Consider the following 23,398-nt stretch of genomic DNA (forward strand, 5'->3'; position numbering starts at 1 on the left):
TCTACAGTATCCCCTGAGTGCCCCGATTGTTGGCAGTGTTTGCAGAAGGAGGCTGGGCTTCTTTTCAACAGGCATCTAAGTCTCCTGATGAAGACGGGAAGAAGAAACTAATTATTCTATTTCCCACAAAAAAAAAGAAATAATCTTTACTAAATCACAACAAAACCATTGGTTTTAATAGAAATATAAATCACTAATTTGATCCTTTTATTTCTGTTACAGATGAAAAAAATCCTACCACAAATTAAATCAACTAACTATCATCCAATAATCAAGGCCATCCATACTATGAAAACATCTTCTGGATTTTCTTTTTGGCAACAACAACAAAAGGAAATGGAAGAGAAAACAAAAAAGGACAAATTTTCCAGCAGCAGTAGCAGCAGCAGTAGCCTTATTTTCCACCAGAGAACATGAGCACTTTCCAAATACTTCAAAGGACGCAAATTTAAAATTTTTTTTTTCTTCATTTAGTTGATTCTCCTAGAAAAGAACAGGTATTGCAAAAAATGCTTCTAAAATACTCATCAAGAATTTTAATTTAAGACCAGCTGACCACAAAATTCTAAAATGAAAATTTTAAAATTATTTTCACGACTCTATTTACAATCACAATACTAAATTGGGTACACCAATACTAGAAGAAGATCCAATGAAATGCATCAAAATATTCTCTCTTTTTTTTGTACTTTATTTTTATTGGTTTTTTAAGCAAAAGTCATCAATAAATTATTCAAACATTTGTCAAAGAGAAGAGAAAAGTCTGCTTACAGAGAATACTTTAGAAGAAAAACAATCATTTAGTCAATTAGTTTTCTTAACTGTGACCAAAAAAAAGATAAGCCTTTTCCCAAAAAAAGAAGCCAATTGTGATCTCCCCCCCCAAAAAAAATCCGTTGTTACAGAAATTCTTGTTGTTATGTGTTAATTGTTATATAAAAAGTAGAACATTATCAAAAACGGTTATTTGTTAATAAAGATTATATTTTATTAAAATTTCAAAAAAAAGAAAAGACAATAAAAAAATGAAATAAAAGAATTATTATCAATAATAAATAAAAGTATTTTCTTTTCGCAGACTTTCCAATTTAAAGAATATAAGGTTTTTCTTAATTTTTAATTTTTTTATTTAAAGTTTTTTAAAATTAAAAGAAAAATTGCTTAAATTTTAGGCTCTTTTTCTTTTTTTTTTAAAAAAAAGTTATTAGGAATTTTTGTTTTCTTATTTTTGAGGATGAAATTTTATTTTTAAATGTCCTGTAATAAATTAACGACTTTCTCTAAAAAGAAAGAAAGAAAATGGAAAACTAACTCATTGTGAAAAACAAAAAACCGAACGAAAAACAAATTGGAAAACCGAAAAACTAAGTTTCAGTAAAGTTCACTCCCGTCTATCGATTTGTTTTAAATTTAATTATCGAATCAACGAATTAAAAACATATTTAAGTATAATCTGAAACAGTACTTAAAGGAAAACTTAACTTTATTCCTAATCCTGGAAAAATTCACTCTAATATTAATTTACCTTGGAAAAACTGTAAGAAAAGTGATACCAAGTTTAAAAGAAAATCATTACAGGCAATCTTATTTGAGAAAGTCGGAAAAACTTTAGAAAAATAAAAACTTGAAAACAAAGAAAAATCAATTCAGTAAATTTATTTCCACTTTTGGTCGATATTAATCCGATACCTAGTTTTGGGATCATCTTTATGGTAAACCTAAATTTAATAAATTTGAATTTTCTGGACTCAAGGGACCTCAAAATCTGCTCAAAAATATTAAATTCAAAGGATATCAGTACGTGAAATAAAAAGAGAAAAAAAATTTCATTCTCAAAAAAATGAATTTAATTTTAAATTTTTGGAGGTTAAAAATGATATTCACAAAAAATTATGTCTAAAAAATGCAATTATTTTCAAAATGTGGAAGTTTAACTGCTTCAGAAACAGATTGGACCATTTTTTTTATCACAATTTTCGTTTTTATTTTGAGAGAGTATTGTTTTTGTAAAGGGTCTGATACAGGAAGTCCCAAGTTTATAGTTGAACTGGAACCCAAAAGAAATGAAATAGATACCAACTTCCTCTGGTCCGAATAGTGCAGAAACCTTTCTCACCTAATATAAAACCCTTCTGCCTAAAATTTACCCTGCCCATACTAAACTCTCTCTCTGATTCTCTCCCTTTTAGTCAAGCTCCACAACCATTAATAACCTACCCTTGATCTGTCAGGAAGGCGCGCGAGTCGTTGTCTCTCTCTCTCTTCAATTCCTTCGGCTCATTCTCTTCGCCAATGAGATCTCAAACAATGAAAACAGGGACTGCCCTTTTCATCCTTTCTCAACGGATCTTAATTCTCACACCTTCTTACTTCGTCCTACTGCTCGGTGTTTTTGTTACTCCCACCCCCCAAAAAAAACCCTTTAGGTTTTCCGGTGTTCATGAGGTTAGAAAATGATAAGACGTGCAGCCAGAGAACTGGAAGTAAAGGAGGGCAAAACACATACTTCATACTTCCTCTTAGCCCTTAGTTTAGAGGCGCTGGTTGCTGTTGCCGACAAGAAATTACCTTCAGACGTCATTTATTAAAAGCCCTCCACTAGAAGTAATTTTCTTAGCCCTTTCTTACACACACACACACACACACTGACAGAACTAACTTCTCTTTTGTCGTAACGCTCTTCCCTTAAGATATACGTATATCTCTCTCGTTCAGCTTACTCTCTCTTTCTGCAACAGCTCTTTACGAACCCCAGTAGAAGTGGGCGGGGAATTCTATATTCCCAGCCTCTAAGAACCCTGACTCGCACACAGTGTTCGCAATCTTTTGACTAATGGCTCTTTCTACCCCTAACTTACTCTCAGTCTTCTAACGCTGCCTGTTGGAGGATAACGAACACGTTGGGCGTCTGTAATTTATTACAGAAATAATTCCACACACAACGCACAATATAAGGAGAAAATGAAGACAAGACGTACACTAGAACTCCCCCCCCCCAATTCCCCGACCGAACAGAGGGCGGAGGAATTACATCTTGGAGGAAAGTGTAGAAAAGACATGAGTGCGGATAAGAAGGGTATACGTTGGGAAATTGCAAGAAACGGCTTGGTTGGTTAGCCGAGCAGAGAAAGCGCCACCAACTTCTCAAGATAATTATCGAGGTCCCAAGTTCTTTAATGACGTCAGCATAACACATTCATACACAATACTACCACACACACCCCTTAAAGCGTGTACAAAGACGTTCTGTGTAAGAGCAAAGTGAAAGAACACACCACCAAAATGACAAAGCCGAGAGCCGTCGCTAATAGATTCCACTCCATAGCCCCCCTCCCTCCTCGCACTGGCGCACTGCCTCACCACTTCATCCAAAAAGCAGAAGCTGAACAGTGATGCCAACATTTGCCTCTTATATTATACGTTTACTTCCAGGTCTTTTGACTGACACAAATGACTTTGGCGCGCGGGAAAAGCTGCCCTGGTTGCCGGAATGTATCGGTACGATCCCTGCCCGCCATCTTACAACTGCTATTTCCACAATTTCTCATACACACACACACACACACAAACACATTTAGCCTTAAAGCTTTCAACTTTCAACTTTGCACTTCAACTTTGGCTACCAAAGTTTCTCAGGGTTTTGCTCTTTGGATGATAGATATAGTACAGAGCTATGTCATTAGGCTGCCAGCTGTTTGATAATGACGCTACTAAATGCGGGTAGCGTTTGACGCTTCTACTATTATCATCAAAAAGCCTCAACGCTAAACAATTAATATTTTTTATAATATTTGGTTCACAATTTGGTACATAAGTTTCCTTTTTGGTAAAAGATTGTTCTAAGAATATTTCGTAAAGCTAAACGATTAAAAGACAAAACAAAGCTAAAAATTTCAATCTTCTCTCAAATTAATAGAAAAGCTACCAGCCCAAAAGATCAAAAAAAAAAAAAAACAGAAATCCCAAAAAACTAATCAAAAAGCAATTAAAAACATAACCAATCAATTCGCTGAAGTAATAAATAAGAAAAAATTGAACCGTTTTGATGCCAAAGAGGTCTTTAAAATAAAACTATGAGCACCGCCATTATCAGAAACCCAAATTACTCCACCTATAAATTGTAATAAAAAAAACAAAAAAAAATTAAAGAAAAAAGCACTTTTTAGCAGGAAATTTTGGCAGTTCTATTTTTCGAAATCACAAATGTACATGTAACTTGAAATTCCGGCTTTGTTTGAATTTATAAAGTTATCAGAACGATCTTTAAAAAATATATATATTTAAAATATCCAAATTCAAAAATGATTAAATTTCTTTTTACATTTGATTCCAGCGTACTTGTTTGGAAAAGAGTTGTCTAAAATTTAAATATACGAATGAATTTATAGACAATACTTTGAAACTACTTAAACTTATTTAAACAAAAAGACTCGCAAAAATTTTTTCCCTGGTAGACAACAATAATTCTGGCAGCGGAACTGTAGTTTGTAACTATTAAAATTTAAAAATAATACTTAAGAGTATTTTAAATTTTTATTATTCAAATATTAAATTCAAATAATTAGAAAAGCCACAAAATTCTACTATTTCATAACTAAAAATTAAGTCTGTACTTAGGAAATTATTCAAAATTGCAATAATTAGTAAGAAAAATTTAATAGAAATGAATAAAAATCTATTCTCAATAAATAAATATTCTAAATTTCATTAAGGATCAAAATTTAGGCACAAAAATTATCAAAGAATCAAATATCAATAGTAATTCTAATTTTTAAAATATGATTGGAAAAAAAAATACTGATTAGACTCGAAAATTTCAAAACTTTAAACATGTGTATGACTTCTAAATTATCAAAATAGAAAATTATAGTGACTAAAACTTACGAGAAACAAAAAAATTTTAATTGGAAAATAAATTAACATTAAATTTCAAATTATTTTAAAAAATGAAAATAAATAAATGTAAAAAAATGAGCTGAAAAAAAGTCTAATTTCAAAGCCAAAAACACAATGAGTGCACAGCATAGTGAATAAATAAATGATGTAAAAATCCAAAAAAAACAAAGCTTCCAATATGTAATAGAAAATTTAAAATATTTGTAACAATATGGCTAAATTAATATTTGCATTCAATGCATTTAGAACAAATTTAAAAAAATTAAAAATAAAAAAGAATTTGTATTATTGCTAATTTGAACAAAAGGTTTTCAGTTTTCAATGAAACAATCTCAGGCAATCACCATCAGGCAAATATTATCATATATTTAACAGACAATTCTGTTCCATTAAATTCGAAAAGAAAATTCAAAAGTTGCTCTCAGAATTAAGGAAAACAATCTTTAAAAAACATCCCCCTCTATTTCTGGTGACAATAGAAAGTTATTAAAACAAAATGTGACTCCAAAAAAAGAAGTGGCTCTAAATGATGGGAAAAACAAAGTATTGGTAATTTTAAAATGAATTTTCACAAAAAGAAAAGAAAAAAATCGGAAAACTATTTCTGCAATCAGAGGCTTTTCTTATAGACTTAATAACCAACCAACCAAATAGCCCACATTTTTACTCCAAATTATTATCTCGCAATCTCAAGAGCGCAAATCATATTCAAATTATAACTTGGATACTAATTAATGTAAAATAATGACCACAAAATTTGAAAAACTATTCATGAAAAATAAATTAAGCAAAATACAAAGTTTCACTAGGGAAAACAACATCGGGAAATCTTTTTTTTTTTAGCGAGAGTATTCAATTGCAATTTCAGTAAATAAGAAAAAGGAAACATTTGTGGTTAGTCTGAATTTCCCACTTTAGTGCCTCAAAACAACACCCCCTAAATAGACAATTTGACTATTCATGAAAACAAAAATAAATTTTACATTTTCAATAACAAAAATATGCACTAATCGCAAAATTTAATCACGATATTAAAATTTAAAATTATTAATTAAATAAATTTATACTGTTGGCTACAGACGTTTGAAAGTCAAAATAAAATCAAACTAATCGGGGAAAAATTAATTAAATTGTGAAATTTAAAAAAAAAATCCTGAAATCAGGAAGAAAATTCCAAAATAGGCAAAGGGAGCCCTTAAAGTGACATATCTATAAACTGAAATTAAGAAATAAAATACAGCGGAAGTCACTCTCTAGTTTCTAACTTTTCAACACTAGTCTCTCTCAAGAAATAACTTAAAAATTACTGAATGTAGATTTATTGGGAACTCATTAATGAGAAAAACGCTAATGTTATGCAAAGAAAAATGGTGAAAAATTTGGATCTAAAAAACAAAAAAAAAAAAACTACTCTGAAAATTCTGTGGTATACAGTAATATATTTAGGCTGGAGTTACTGGGTTATTTTATGGGTAACATAAAATTGACTACAGTAAATAGGTAATTAAAATAACCTTTTTTTAAACTAGTTTTTTAAAATTTCTGAAAAGTCTACATTCAAAAAGTTTAGGTGTCATTTTTAGCAAAAGGAAAGCAATAAATTCATGTTTATGTTACATCTAAGTATTAGGAATCTTGAAATTAAATACGTCCTGTTCAAAATAAGAGTATTATAATAATATCAGATCAATATTTCCAAAAATTCCCTATTTCAATACATAAAAAAAATATATATTCAGTAAAATTTCAAAATTCTGTTTAAGATAGTAGGCTTTATTATTGGTATTTAATTTTTTGAACTAATAATAAACTGTTACACAGTTAAGCAAGTCAAAATCGTAAACAGAAAATAACTTATACAACAACTGGACGTCCACTAGAAATAACTACAGTTTCAAAACTTCTAAAGTTATAAAATAATTTTTTTTCCCCCCATTTAAATAAAGACCCATTTTCAGAAAATAAAACCCGCTTTTTAATCTCTCAACAGGAATTCTAATTCAAAAAAAAAATATTCTCTAGTTTTTGTAAAGAAAAATCAGTAAAATTGCAACGAATCGGGGATACTAAAATATTAAAAATTTAATTATTTGTAATTCTCAATTTTTATAGTAAAAAAAAAAACAACAATGTTAGCAGATTTGATCCAGACTCAATAAATTAAACAAAGCGGAATTAAAAACCAAGACCAAGAAATAACCAGGATCATTCAATTCTAAGATAAAACCAAATTCACGTAAGTTGACTTCCTATAAATTGAAATTATCCTTAACAGAACAAAGCAAAAAAAAAAAAAGAAAAAGCGCAAGAACAGAGAAAAACCATTTATTAATTTCCTGTTAGCATAAAATAGAAAATCAGTTTAAAAGTTGAAAGCAAATTTCACTTCCTGTTCGCTTCCCTAATCTTTCTGAGGTAATAAATCCGAAATTTACGTAAAAAAAAAATACGAAAATGGTTAAAACATCTAGCTGAAATTATGGCTCCTTTCGTCTTTTACTTAAAATTAAAACGTTTAAGCGGAATGATTTTCGATTCAGCATTTTTAATGGGAATTCAGCTAAAATAAAGTGAAAATTTAAAAAACAAAAACGGAAGGAAATAAAAAGCAATATTCCAAATTTATTTATATTTAATAGCCTCATTTCAATAACCAAAATAAAATTCGATCTAAAAACATAAATATCCATTAAAACACTTAAGAAATCTCTGACAACTTAAATCCAAGCAAAACCACCATAACAGCATAAAGCATGCTCATTAAATCTTCCATACAAAACAAGAAAGGGCGGCTTAGAATTGAGGGTAACTGTTTTAAACATTAGAAGAAGGGGCCCTATACTTCAGAAAATATAAGGGGTGAATTTGCTTTAGGAAAATAACACATAACAATGTACAACATACATACATAAGTCTGGCAATAAAGTGGTGGAAAACTGGTGGAGAAGGGCTCTGGAGAGGTGTGGAAAAGCAATCTCAACTTTAAGGAATAGGGGGGGGGGGTATGTCATCTAAAGTTGACTTTAGTACCATAAACATCTTGCCGGCACCCTGGGTACAGTGGCAAACAATCATTTACTAAACTGTCACCGCCTAGTAAATAAAGCGACTTCCGGTGTGGTTAAGGGGGGAACCCTGGAAAATTGTTAACTCGTTGGAGAATTTAGGCGCGAAACGGTGGAAAAGAAAAAAAAAAATCACTTCTTTTTTTTTACTCTAATTGACAATAAACTAATGCAAATTACTGGGATAATAAATTAATATTTAAATATAATACTACGAGTAGTTTAGTTCATCTCATCAAAAAAATGGTCCAAAGTTCCTGTACGTTTAGAAGCTAAATACCGCTTTACATTATATAAACTATGCTTAGTAAACCGCAAAAAACTAAAAAAAAAAAAAAGTAAACCCCCCCCAAAAATAGGCACAAAAAAAATAGATGATAGATTTTGGAATTTGGAAATTATAAAAAAGAAAATCTCAGCAAGAAAAAGATAAATAAATAATTTGTTCTTTAAAATACCAAATTTACAATAAATCGAAATCTCTACTTTAGAATACTTCAAATCAAATTCAAAACAAATGATAGTCTATTAAAATAAATTTTAAAAAGTCTAAAAATAAAGCTCCAAAATTTGTTCAATCAGAATAAGAACAAAGAATGACTCCTGGTTTAACGAGAAAATTGTCCAAAATCTCCAAAAAAAACAACAAAAAACAAAAATCTCTAAAATCTAACTCCAGGATAGCAGTTCAAAATTCAATCCAATTTCTAAAAATTTATCTTCCTTGTTACAGAACAAATTCCATTCAAAAGAAAAAACCAAAAAATTTTCCAAACCGTTAGAAAAATAATCAGAATCCTTTAAAAAAGGGATAAATATATATTCCGTTACACATTCTGGACGAATTCAGTAGAATTCAAAAAAAAACAAAAAAAGAAGATTATAGCCAAATTTGCCTTGTGTGTTCAAGAAAGAATTCTGTATAATTTGCAAGATTATTTCGAAATTATTTTAAAGTATAAAATAATCAAAATTCATAAGACGGTTTAAAAAATTGAAAAAAAAAAAAAAAATTCTCATCCCGTATTCAGGACAAATTCATCTGGTTCACATCAAAAAATTTTGATTTTTTTTGTTTAATCAGACCGAATCAAAATTTACAAGGATGTTTGTAATTGTTTACTACACTAAAACAACAATACTTCGAATAAAAAGATTTCGAAATATCGTGGCAATCTATACGCGCAACTTATTGAAATATTTATATATATTTTTTATTTGTTCTTTTTAACCGCTTTTAGGGCAAATTATCCAAGAAGAATTCTTAAAGTTAATACCTAAATGTTCCCTAAGCTAAGATCTCTGTACATATATTTATAATCTCAACGCTTTCTAAATACTTAAAAAATAAATACATAATTTTATTTGTAAAGATTTTCCCCTGAAGCGCCCAAAACTAAATTCAATCAAATTCAAATTTTTCTCGTGTTGATTAATTCAGGCCAGATTCTTATAAAAATCATCTTATGGTTAAAAAACATTAAGAATGTGCTGATTTGTTTCTAAATTGTTCGCATTTCACCAAAATAAATTCATTAAAAACAGCTTGTAAGGCATTCCTCGACAAAATAAACAAAATATTTTTCAATTAAATGTAAAAAAATTAAATAAACAATTAAAAGTGACAATAAGCTCAGCTTTCTATTAGATTTAAGTATGCTAACTGATTAATAGCTTTCTTTAAGTCTAACTTTCATTTTATAGAAATAACTAATATTATTTAGAAAATTCTACTAATTTATTAAAATGATTATATAATTATTTATAGGTTTACCAAAATATAACAATATTTACATGATTATTTATCCAGAAAAATAATTTTCAACAGAGAGCATACTTGGTAAAAAAGCTTTTGAAAGCTGTGTAGAAAGAAAAAATATATATCAACTGTATTCGATCGAAATTTGGTTAAACAAACGATGAAGCGCGAAAACAAATAAAGTAAATTTTCGTGTAATGAAAAACTGAAATAGTCAAAATTTGGTATTCAATTGAAAAACAGAACGTAATGTAATTTTTTCTAACCCTTTCCGGCTGAAGTTGTCAGTAAATTTGAGAGGATGCCTAGGGATTCTTTATATATATATATATAAAAAAAAAAAGCTGCTTGTGTTGTAATTAAGAGTATTTCCGGACCTTTTCAAAAGGCGCCCCCCCCTTGATCCCCAGGTTTTAACACAAAAACGGAGAAAACCAAAAAATCATCTAATTTGGTTATACAAAAGATAGTAAAGGGAGAACATTGCGGCTGAGAGAGTATATTTCGGAAAAACTTTGGTACTGTTCATAAAAAAAAAAAAAGGCACGAAATTTAAGAGATTTACTGCAGTCTGTAATCTCAGAGCTCAGTTTTTCCTCAGCGGAAACCAAAAAAAGGCAGGCAGCGAGGAAAAGTCTGTGCCTCCATGATTAAGTTAATGAGAGAGAGATGTTCCATTTTCATGACGCCTAGAGTGGACGGCACACCAACACCACAGACTCCCCCCTACCTTAGCTTGAGTAAACTGGGAACAAGTAGCAGACCACCCCGAAAAAGGGGTTACCTTTTGCCCTTTATTTAGAAAAAAAAAAAAAAAAAAAAAAGGGAAGAGACTGAGTACTGTAGAGTGAAAATTAAAGAGACCTGTTTTTCTATTTAGTCTTTTTAGGGTAATACCACTTTTAACTCACCAACCAACAAGGGCTAAATTCAACAGGTTGGGTCCTTTTTAAATCACTTCATTTCCATGCCTTTTTGCCAAGTCGTCCCACTTAAATTAACCCTCATCAAGGGCCCACACTCTTTTGCCCTGTAACTTTTTCACACTCCTACATAGACGGCACGAACAACAAAACTAACCCTTTTACACTTCCCAAAGACCTGTTGCCACCAAAAAGCTGCAGTCAGTTGAACTAATTAAACCAATTATACACTAAATTAAAACTGTTCGTAACTTACCCCCCCTTACAGAGCGTCCCATCCCATCAACAAGTTGAATTCAAAATTTGTCAGTCTAGTATTTAATTATAAACTATTAAATAGTCAATAAATACCTAAAAAATAAATAACTAATACCCCCAAAAATTGAATTATCCATATAAATAAATAGATCCATATAAATAAAAAAAATCCAGAAAAACTGTAATTTTAGTCAATTTCTAAATCAATTTTATTGATAATAAATAAATAAATTACTTCAAAAAGAAAAGGAAGGAAATGAACTAAAAACAGAATGTCGAAAAATTGCAAATTACTGTAGTGCTAAACAAAATTAAGATTATAAAGATGTCAAAAACTTAATACTTAACAATTAATAGAAAAGTTCATTTATGATAATTTTCATTTAAGGAAAAAAAAAAGAAGCAAGTTTTGAAAAACCAAAACTAAAAATTGGAAAAATTGAGAAGGTTAAGGAAAAACCAATTTAGGGAATGCGAATACTTTTTGGTAGAGCTAAAATAAAAACTAGATAAAAAGAAGGAAAACTAGCACAAAATCTCATCTGAAAATCTACAAAAATTCGTGCAGTGAAATTGTAAAAAAAAAACAAACTTTTTACTTAATATAAACTTATAATTAACGGCCCCCCTCCAACAAAAATTTGCATTTTAAAATGATAGTTCAAATCAACGGAAAAATCACCTAAAAAAAAAAATGCTTCATCCAATAAACAATCTCATTCCAAATAATCTACATTTATATTCCATATTAAATTAAAATAAATATAATTTTAAAAAAATTAATTAGACTAACTTACAATAAACGAGAATTTTAAATTGTATGCTGTCAAGAAATTGGGGGGGGGGAATTTCAAAATTCATTAAAACTTTGCGATAATTTGGTTACCTTATTTAGTGGCGGAAGAAGAAAAGATTGCTTTGATCAATGAACAGGATAAACTCTCTACACCTCACTCACTCGCACCCTCTCTCTCACCCCTAAATACCCTTTTTCAGCAGTCAAAAAAAAAAAAAAAAAAAATGACCAAAAAGAAAAATCAAACGGAAAAGCTTTGCAGAAAATTAAATTTAGAATTTTTCAAATTTCTAATACGATTCCCAGAAATAATTGGGAAAATTTTGATTATTGATTTTTATTCTGCATAATTTTGGGGGAATAATTCATAAATAATTTATGTTTAGAATAAAGTTATTAATGAATTTAGTAAATATTTAGTACAATCTTTTGGACTTTAAATTGAACCAATGGTTTTACATTAAATAGTAAGTAAGGAAAACTATGTATTAACTCAAAACTATTTCAAAAATTATTAATTGAAATTACAAACCAAAAACTAAACTCAAATCAAAAAGATATCAACTCAAGCTGAATTTAAGAATGGTGGTAATTATTTGAGAAATACTTTAAACCTGACATCTTCTACTTTCTTGCAAAATTACGATTAGGCAAAATGTTGATCAATAAAAAGATTCAGATATTCAAGAAAATTTCATTCAATTTTTCCTACAATTGTGATTGATCGAAAACTCTTTAGTTTTAAAAGTAATAAAAGTGCCTATATTGTATGAATTCAATAAAAAATTATATTCAATCAAGGAAATATAAATTTATAAAAACATATGAATTGATAAATTCGTCCATTTCGCAAATATTTCAGACCAAATAATTGAGAATAATAGAATTAAATTAATCACATTTATTCTAAAATTTAGCACGCGTCGACTCAAGAAAATCAGAAAATTTGTGAAGAAAACTAATTCAAACAAAAAAAACGTTAAGAAAATTTAAATTGAAAAATGGAATGTCTCTTTTCTACAAAATTGTCAAAAAGTACCTGAACCTTAAATTTTAAAAAAGTAAAACAAGTAAACATTATAAATGCAATCAAAATCAAAACAAAATTAAAGTAAAATTTTCAAGACGATTTGAAATAAACCCTAAACTTTATGCAGAATTTATTTAAGATATTCTCCTCGGTTAGCCAGATATTTCCACCCTACTTAGTTCTGTTCATTGATCAACCACGGGCTTTCGGTTTCCCTTGACAAGACCAATTCCTTTTTAGGCACCATACCAAAAAGGGTGAGGGTGGGAGGTAGGCGACAGTTCAGAACAACCTCATTTTCTACCATATCTACCGGAACTCAGGATATTATAGATAAACATTAGTTATAATAAAACTTCTAGCCCAACGAACCTTAAATAGGCTCCCCTCCCTCGTCCTTAGCTAAACTAAGACGTTAAGTCCACGAAACAGGTAACTCCTCCCCCCCTTCCCCCTCGGCTGAGAGTGTGTCTTTAGAGAATGAGCACGTCTTTGATCTTTCCCTACAAAGTTTGTCTCCTATAATATGTCTTCCTGTTCAAGTAATCCAATTAAATTATAGTTGGTTTGGTCCATTTTGAAAGTGCTAGATCGTTGTGATTGGTTTGGTTAAGATATAAGATTCTGATATCAAAAGACGGAACTAGTAACCCGAAAGGAAGTCCTACTTGCTAAATAACTAACAAACAAATTTAACTTATCTACTTAAGAATCCACGAGAAAAACCAAATTTCAAATTAATTCTAAAGAAAATAAGCCCATCCAACTATTCGAACCAATAGAAATAAAAATAAACGTCATTAAAACTCATACAAATACAAATTAAACCAATCAAAATTTTTAATTATCTATCAAAAACAATAAACAAAACCAAACTCGCTAAAACGCAAAATTTTCATCAGCCAGAGCTATTTAAATTTAAAATTTAAAAAATATACAAAATTTGGAATTTCAGAAACAATTCAACAATATAAAAGGAAAGAATTCAAAATAATCAACAATTGAAATTCATCTATAAAAATAGCCTGATTGGAGAAGACTAAAATTAATAAAATACTATCAATTTAAATTAAACATCTCCCACAATATATCAAATATTTATTAATAATTTCACGAATAAAGTCCATTTTCAAAATTTTATAAAATAAATTTTAGACAATGAATAGTGGCGCGGGGGGGGGGCAGAGTTAAAATTCTTCAATTTCAACTAATTGCATTTCAAAAATAATATAAAGGAAATAATTGACAAAATAAGTTCACATTAAAATGAACTCGCTGAAATATTAATTATAATTATAATTGTAACAGACAAGAGAAAATGAAAATTATATTCAATATTTGTTTTTAACTTTATAAATAAAATTAATATTTGGGTATATGTGTGACAAGTACCCTTACTAACAAAGAATTTAAAATAAATAATAAATAAATTGCAACAAATTAAAAAAAAAAAGAGTACATTATCCAAAAATTCAAGAAATTATTTGCCCTTACATCAAAAAAATAAAAAAATAAAGTAAAATAAAATCAATTCTAGACACAACAATCTTCAGCAACCAGTACTAAAGCATTGCTAAACCAGAATGCAAAAATAAAACATATCTGTATCCAAAATAAATTTTAGGCCTGAACAGCATCCAAACTCGCAAAAAAAAATACTGATCAAACATGAGACAAAATTTCTCTTAATTTAAAAAAAAAAAATAGTTCAGAATGGTTAAATCAGCGAAAACCGTGTATTATTAAAATCAACAAAATTAAGATCAAAAATCAAGTTTCATAAAAAAATACTTTAAAAGCTCGAATCAGTTTTACATTAAGTAAAACAATCAGAAATATGCCCCAAATTTCAGAAAATAACCCGTCAAAAATTAGATTTTTTATTCAAAAGGTGAAAAAAAATTAAGGTCAAATAATTTCATATTCAAAATTCCTCAAAATTAAATTTTGTACGATAAATTCAGTCGAAATTCTAGCCCCCCCCCCCAAATTACAAATCTTTTATTTCTGATTTCTAATTAAAGGAAACAAGTCATTAATTAATCAGGATCTAAATGCCCAATCGTTTAGCCAGAAATAGGATGAATCAAAAATTATTAATCATAAAAATAAAAACAGTCGTTTAAGGGTTGATCGCTGGAAACTGTCCCCCCCAAAAATGGCACTGTTAACCAACCAACTTTGACAATTTTGGACCTTTTTTCATTTTTTAAATTCGAAAAACTAAAAAATTAAAAATAATAAAGTCAAAATTGTATTTTTTGCTTCTTTTTGGAAAATATTAAAATAAATCAATCAATGAATCAAACAAATATAGAAATCACTAAAGAAATCAGTACAAGCTCAAAATTAAGTCAGAAATATGCCCCAAAAATTTCATGTTGACATTTTAAAAGTTTTAGATAAAAAATAAAATAAAATATGTAATTCTAGCAAAAAAACCTGAAATTTAATTTTTGATCAAAAGTAAATAAGTTCAAAAATAATAATAATTTCTTACTCAAGATTCCTCATCAATTGATCAAAATCCCTGGAGCTTTATTGATCAAAAAATCAATAATCTTTTACGGAAATATTTCTCTTATAACCTTGAAAATTGGAAGAAACAATTTTCAAATAAAATTCCGAGTGAATTACAGGTTAATGGTTAACAGTTACAATAAAAGTTTTTAATAAAGACACGAATATTAAAAAAATTCTGCACCCAAATTAAGGCAATTTTTGGACATAATCAAATGAACAGAAGAAAATTAAGTTCTTTTTAATTTTGGGAAATAAATTTATCCGTTCTGATTGGGAGGTTAAATTGAAAATCCAAAAAACTTTCGGCAAAATAATCAGGCAGCATTTTGAATGGCAATTTATAAACGATCTGAGAGATATTTTTTTTTTGTACATAATAAATTTATGTTTTGAATTATCATTTTATATTAGAACAATACTCGTATAATATAAATTATCTGGACCAAAGTCAAAATTTATTTAAAATAAAAGAAATTAAAATTACCAAATTCATCCCAAGAATAAACAATATCAAGCTCAATTCTGAATCCATTTAAGTAATGGATTATCATCTCAGGGTAACCAAATTCAGTTCTCTGAAGCTTTATAACCAATGAATCAAATTAAAATCAGAACAGCGAGTCTTGATTGGCGGAAATAACCTGAACTTCAAGAACAAATAATATACAAAAATTTGATTTATTTTTACCAATTTTGGGAGAGGGGGAAGATTTAAATAATTCATTCTAACAAAAAAATCACAAATTTACAAGTCTACCAATTAATGCTAAAAGCTGACTCAAAAAGTAATTATCGAAATTAACACAAGACAAAAATAAAACGGAAAAATTACGCTCCACTATTATCGTTAATAATTAAATTACCAAAATCATTAAAATCACATTGAGCACGAAGTCTCTTCTTCTCAAAATTAGATCATTTCAGGACCTAAATTAGTAAAGAAAAAAAATTGGAATTTCGAGAGAGAAAACAGAAATTGAAAATTAAAACGAATGATTAGAATTTTTCTTCCAAAAAGAAAAGTGAACCAAACATAAATCAAATCAAAAAGTTAACTTAAACAACCAACCAAAAGAACTGTCTGATAAGTTAATTGAAAGTTAAATAATTTTTGTACGCCAGGATAGATTTCCCAAAACACCTGCAGTCCAAAAAAAAATTGATATTAAGTCCAGTATAAATAAAATAAAGAAGTCCAGGAAAAAAAATTCAGGCTACAAAAATTTAAAGTCAATAAATTTCTCTTCCATTATTGGAATTTTCAAATTTAAGATCCAACAAAAAATTAAAAGAAAATCTAATCAAAAAAAAAAAAAAAAATTTAGCGAAAACTTCACAAGTGTTTTCCACAAACACGAAAATGGATACAAAAAAGGAATGTCAAAAAAGAAGAAAAGTCAAAGAAAACTTAACTTTAAAGTAGAATCTAAAGAAATTTATATAAGTAATTACTGATTTTAAAGGGAAATTTTACTAAGACATGAAATTTGAATCTACTAATAATACGAAAATTGCAAAAAATAAACTAATTCTATCTATACTAATCAGTGTTGAAAATTCGAATTCAATGGCAGCTTTTCCAGGGAAAACAATGAATTTTCAATGAATAAAATTAATTGATACAAATCATACTGAATTTTGTGGTTAAAATTCAAATATACAAATGATAAAATCAGTGAACAGAACTATTTTTGAGAAAAAAAACTATTTATTTTTAGTTATTAAATATTCTGAAATACCAAAATACTAACCTAAAAAAAGGCAAGAATTTTATCCCAAATAAGAAGCGGAAAAAATGGACACAAGATACAAAATTTAGAAGGAAAAAAGGAAAATTAAAGGGTTAAGTTTTCAATAAAAAAAAATTTTTAAAAAAGTAATTTACATCAGGCGATTCAAACTAGCCGTGTTTAGAAAATCTGTTCAGAATTTAAGGATAATCAAATTGGTATCACAAAAATAAGAAACAATCCTGGCGTATTCAAACTTCAATTAGAAATACGGAAACATAAACAAAAATAATTTTTGGGAAAAAATCGCCCTAAATAAAAGGAGGACTTCCGCTCTTAAAAAAAAAATACTTCTTTAAAGAAAAATCTCGCAGAAAATCAGGAAATATAGACAAAAAAAATTCAAATTTTCGAAAGCCTAAAATTTAATAAAAAAAATCTGGAATTATGATAAAATTTAAAGATAAGACAATTAAAAATAATAAAGCTTGCTAAAAATTCAAATTGCGTAAAGAAAAATTCAAATTGCGTAAAGAAAAATTCAAATTGCGTAAAGAAAAATTCAAATTGCGTAAAGAAAAATTCAAATTGCGTAAAGAAAAATTCAAATTGCGTAAAGAAAAATTCAAATTGCGTAAAGAAAAATTCAAATGAATTTTCATTTGGTGCCATTTAAATACAGAAGAAAACCATTAACTTCAGAAGATATAAAGTTATCTTGAAACCAAATCACGAATTCAAAATTAAGTATAAATTTAAGATTTTCAATTTAAAATTATAGATATTGGATTGGAAAGAAAGAAAGTCGATTATATTTAGCAAATTCAATAGAAATGAAATCGTAGCGTAATTGTTAAATGGCTCAATTAAATTCAAAATTTATAAACGGCCCAAAAGATTGAATTCAAGATAATCTAAATCACAAAATGTAATACCCAATAGAAAACGATTAAAATAAAACAAATATCATTCAAAAAAAGTGAAATTTATGGAAATTGGAAAATACTCTTTTTAGATATGACGTCGTTTAGAAAAGCTAAAGGATCAAGAACAAGAACCATTTCTAAAAATAATAGTTTTTGCTCATTTTTGGCAACTATTACTCTGGAAATCTATTTTTCCATTTGCAAACAAAATTACAGTTATAAAGGAGGATTGGCCCTTTATTTTAAAGAAAATTTGGGAATTTTATCTTTTCTAGAAAAAGAGGGGAAAAATTGTCCAAATTTGGGTACTATAAATTTAACATTACGCTTTTCCAGCAATTTTTTGACGATCAACCCTTACACAACTGTCCTTCTAAACAGTTTTTAATTTGAGCAGAACAAAACGCGAAATTGCCGGGAAAATAAGTTAAATTCCAGGACAGTCTTTAAACAATAATCGCAAAAAAATTAATAGATTCGGGAAACATAAAATTTAAAAATTAAAATTATCCCAATGATTTTTAACGATTTGATTTACCCAAAGATTTGATATCTACGATTTGGTTAATATTCACACACACACACTCACACACTACACACACAAATAAAATGAAGTTATTGTTCACGTTGGGCAAAATTGGAAAAATAAAATTAGGGTTAATAGAATTAATATTTAGACGGAGCCATAACAAATTCAAGGGTTGATTTTGATTTTAGTGTAACCAATCAGACCAAATATTTTATAGATACATTAATTTTATTATTTGGAAAAACGGAAAATCCCCCCTCCTTCCCTTAAAAAAAAAACAAATAAATTTACAAAATCTGTCCATTTTCCAGAAATAAATAGATCCAACTACTTATTACTTTTCTAGGCTAAAGCTTAAATCCGGAAATAACCTAAAATAACACAGGAAGATGATTCAGTCAATGTTTTTTTCTTGTCAGCGAAATATTCACAAATTCGTAAACCCAAATTTACATTATGAAACAGAAATAAACTGAAATTGTTCTTTAAAAGTGACATTTTGTTAATTTTTTATTAAAATGGTAAAATTTGTTCTAAATTCGTCCTGAAAGATAATGATTTTCAACAAAGACAAAATAGAAGTAAATAGAACAGTAGAAAATTCTGGCCAAAACTTTAAAAAAATGTAACAAATCTACGAAATAAATTTTTGTCAAATAATAATATGTAACATCTGGTCTCTCAAAATATTATTATTTCAAAGAAATCCGATTTTAGACCCTTAATCAACGAATATACAAATTGGGCAAATTAAAAAGAAAAATCCTAAATTACAGAAAAGTACTGTCCCCCAAATTTCAGGAGAATTTAAGAAATCTAAAGAAATTAAAAAATAAAAAAAATCCTGGTCAGCAAATTAATAAAGGTAAAATCGAAATATATAATCTAAAAATAATTAAACTACTCTGGTACCCCCCCCCCCCAAAAAAAATTAAAACAATTACAGAATAAATTAATTTAAAAAAATAGAAGCCAGCTTACATTCCAGCAGCATCTCACCGATTAATAATGTGAAAATTTCTGGACAGATGATTTTTTAAAGTCAATGCAGAATATAGAAATTCCAAATTGATTCTTTATAGTTCAAAGAAATTACAAATTAACTAACCCAAAAATAAACCAGAGCTAATTTAGTACAAAAATGGTTTGTTTAATATTTAGAAGACGAACTTTAAAAAATAGGCTAAACAAATTATGATAATATATTAAACAATGAGCTATTAAAGTCCAGATAAAATTTGGCATGATAGAATAATAAAATACAGGTACATTATAAAATGTACTGAAACTTAATAATAGAAAATTGCATGGTTATACCGAAAATAAACGCTTTCCCATGCTGGAAAAGTGAAAACAATAAAACCAAAACTTCATGTTGTCTGGTTCTTTAAAATTTTCTCTTGAAAAATTAAAAAACTAAAAAAAAAAATCATCATTATTAAATTTACTGACATTAAAGGGCTCGATGATGCACTAGGCCGTTCAAGAAAAGCTTATTTTTCCATATTAAACAAAGGGACAGGAAAATGAAAAAAAACGATGAAGAAAAATAAAATTGAGCACCTGCACTTCGATATTACCAAACATTGTTCAAAAGGGCTTCCTTTTCTTGCTAAATTTCGCTTCATCATTATTTGACCATCCCCTCCGATATAACGGCTACATTAAGAAGGAAATCCGTTTGTTCTTACTAACTCAAAAAATAATACTAAAGATGAAATCAATAAAATGATTTAAAAAATCTATAAGATGAGTGAACACCCCGACTAATAATAATGTAAATAAAAATTCAAATACAACAAATCAATTACCATCCAAACAAATACTGTCACTAAGTTCAAAATTATCATCAAAAACATAAACGAAAAAGTTAGAACGTAAGACAAAATGTCACTATTTCAAATCAAAAGCAGATTAAACAAGCATGAATAAAATTTGGACTATGTTCTGTAAAAGTTTATAAATAAAAAAATAAAATAAAATGCCCAACCTGCACTTCAGTTCATTTTAAACAGCGTAATACCATGAAACTATCCAAAAATTCGGTTAATTTGAGTCTAAAGTATGTATAAGGTAAACAAAATCAAGGAAATAGGCTATCAAAAATTACCTAATTCTAGCGTCCTTTTCATTAAAATCACAAAAAAAATTCAACTGACGGTTAAAAACAAAATCAGGAATTCAGAGATCAATTTCAAATTTATCATTGATTAAATTCAATAATCCTGGAATGATTTTCAATCAAATATATTATGAGAATAGAGTACAATGATGAATGAGACTGGAGCAAAATTAACAAAAAATATAGATTTTAATTGAATCAAAATTAATAGAAAGCCAAGGTAATCAAAATAATGGACTTTTCACATCAAATAGTTGAAGCAAAAACACATGAAACTATATATATATACATATATATATATAAAATAGTTTGTAAAATTGTAAATCAAAAATTTGTTACTAAATCTATTCCATTATCTTACAAAATCTAAAATTTAAATAGCAAAATTGCTGCTAAATTTAATTTGATTTGACCAGAAGTCTAACTCCTTGATTTTTCTTCACGTAAACGTTAAAAATTGAATTTAGATTGCATTTTGACAAAACAAAAAACAAGAACGAAAAAAATCAAAGAAAACACGATGCAGTTATAAAATTTACAAAACAAAAATCAATTTAAACAAATTATGTCCAAAAAAATAATATTAGAATGTTAAAAAAAAATCCATAAAATTAAAATAAAATTGATTACGGCAAAAACAAAGAAAATGGAGCTGATGATGGCACAAGTTTCGGCTGACGTTTGGAAATGTTTTCAAGTATTTCATAAGAAAATAAGAGATCATAAGTGAAAGAAAGAATATAGAACTGATTCGTTATGGCCACAAAATTTTACTTTAATTAGGGAGTGCCTTCATTAGGAGCGGGAGTTCGGGACATTTTTTTAAAATTCAAAAATTAGGTAAATGAAAAAAATAATTAGGAAATTGAAGAGAAATGAATCCCCTACCTTAGCTGCTTTCAAGGCTAATCGAGCCAACCTGAAAAATATTAAAATTATTAATTAATTTTTTAAAAAAAATGTTTTATTAAAAACTTTAGCCATTTCTAGCTATGAAGTAGTTTGAAGTATCCTGGAAGTGAAGTTTAGTTAGAAAGTATGTTAAAGCTCTGGCTCGGGAGGAATTTGCAAACATAACCTATTGTGTAACAGGCGGCTAGAAACTTTAGGCCCGTGCTGTTAGATTTGAATAATGCTTTACGTCGCCACTCTGTTAATTTACCAATAAAACTTCTAGATACCAAAGTACTAGGTGAAATGAAGACATTAACACTTTAAACTCGGTAACCTGCTAAAACCCACTCCTGCCCAGTCTTGGGGTACAACACCTGCAACCATCACTCAGTCGCAACCCCAAAACTTTAAACTATATATATATATACCTCCTCATCTTATCCACACAAACCCACTAGCACAAAACCACTATATCCTCTTGCCAGCCATAACCCATCGTTTGAGACCCACTATTTCCTTCTCTGTCTTATCTCTCTCTCTCTGTCTCTCTAACTTCACACTCTCCGCCCACCAATCTTTGATGACTCTTCACTCTCTCTCTCTCTCTCAGTCTCCTATTAGAATGGACCAAATCTATTGGAATAAACACTTTAAATACCTTCCTATCGCCTACCGCGGAAAGCCAACCAGATCAAGGGGGGGTTTGGAGGAAAGGAAAATTGAATGTTCAATATAATAGATGGAGCGTTAATAAAATTCAATCATTACAGAGATTTAACTAATTGAATCCTAAAATTGGTCAATTTTGTTTTAAGTTACGGTAAAGACATTACCCTAGAAGAGATTCGTTCAAATTAGGTAGGTAGTCGCCCCCCAAGTGAAATGTGCTTTGGAATTTACCCTATTTAAAACTATGGCATTCACACATTACAGAAATTAGGTGTACAGATAAAGTATAATTAGAGCAAACGGAAGCTTTTGGAAAAGGGAGAGAATTTGAATCCCTTAAGAGCGAGACGTACTAAGTACTGGACGTACTAAGTACTGGACGTACTAAGTACTGGACGTACTCTTTTTTCTTTCGGAAAAATACCCATTGGTATACCCACCTTCGAGTAACATTTAGAAAAAAAGCAAAATTAAATTTTTCGAATGAGCCAAATAAATAAATAAATAAATAAATAAATAAATAAACAGCCTGACTCGTAAAAGTAGAGTACGAACTCAAAATTCAACTACCAATAAAAAGCCCAAAATTCTTATTAGTTTCAAAAATGCCCAAATTTCATAAATACAAATTAAATCCACAAAAAATAAATAATCAAAAAAAAAAAATAAGAACAAAACAAAAAAAAAGAAAAAAAAAATCTGTTTCTACCTCAAAAATTGGTTTCAAAATAAAAATAAAAAATTCCCCCCTTCCCGGTCGTCAAAATCCGTAAAAAAAAAACAAACGTAATGCAGATTTTATTTTCCTCTAATTAATTTTCCTTAAAATTAATTTAAAATAGGTCTTTTTCACTTTTTTTTTTTTAAATAAAACCATTAAAATATCTACGACTAAAAACCCTTAAAGAAATCACTTGGTCTTTATCCCAAGAATCACGTGACCAAAAGTTTGTTATAAATAAAAAAAATTATAAAAAGTGAAATTAATCAAAAACAATAAATTAAAAAAAAAAAATTAATTATTTTTAAAATTTTCAAAATAATAACACTAAATAGAAAGAAACAATTATAAAAAAAAAAAATTGAACAAAGGCTTGTTCAATTGTGTTTAATTGATTTTTTAATTCGTGAATCTCGGTATAAAGGCCATAATAAATTTTAGTTCGTAGTTATTCACAGATTATTATCATTATTTAACGAAAAAATTATTTTGTGAAGGAGAACCAGCGGGAACCTAAGCAATTACCATTTTTGAAGACAAAACTTTATTCCTCAATT

The 23,398-nt window shown here is 28.4% G+C and overlaps 1 long non-coding RNA gene across 1 annotated transcript in view; it reads left to right on the forward strand.

Moving 5' to 3' along the window:
* Nucleotides 1-19,376, forward strand: part of LOC141451405 (uncharacterized) — a 33,050-nt gene extending 13,674 nt beyond the window's left edge. Inside the window, exon 2 of the long non-coding RNA XR_012456748.1 lies at nt 223-19,376. This is a non-coding gene — a long non-coding RNA (uncharacterized lncRNA). The remainder of the gene's footprint in view (nt 1-222) is intronic.
* The last annotated feature ends 4,022 nt before the right edge of the window (nt 19,377-23,398 follow it).

This window comes from Rhodnius prolixus, unplaced genomic scaffold, assembly GCF_049639745.1.
Source record: "Rhodnius prolixus isolate KJV_2025 unplaced genomic scaffold, Rpr scaffold_8, whole genome shotgun sequence".
NCBI classification, from domain to species: domain Eukaryota; kingdom Metazoa; phylum Arthropoda; class Insecta; order Hemiptera; family Reduviidae; genus Rhodnius; species Rhodnius prolixus.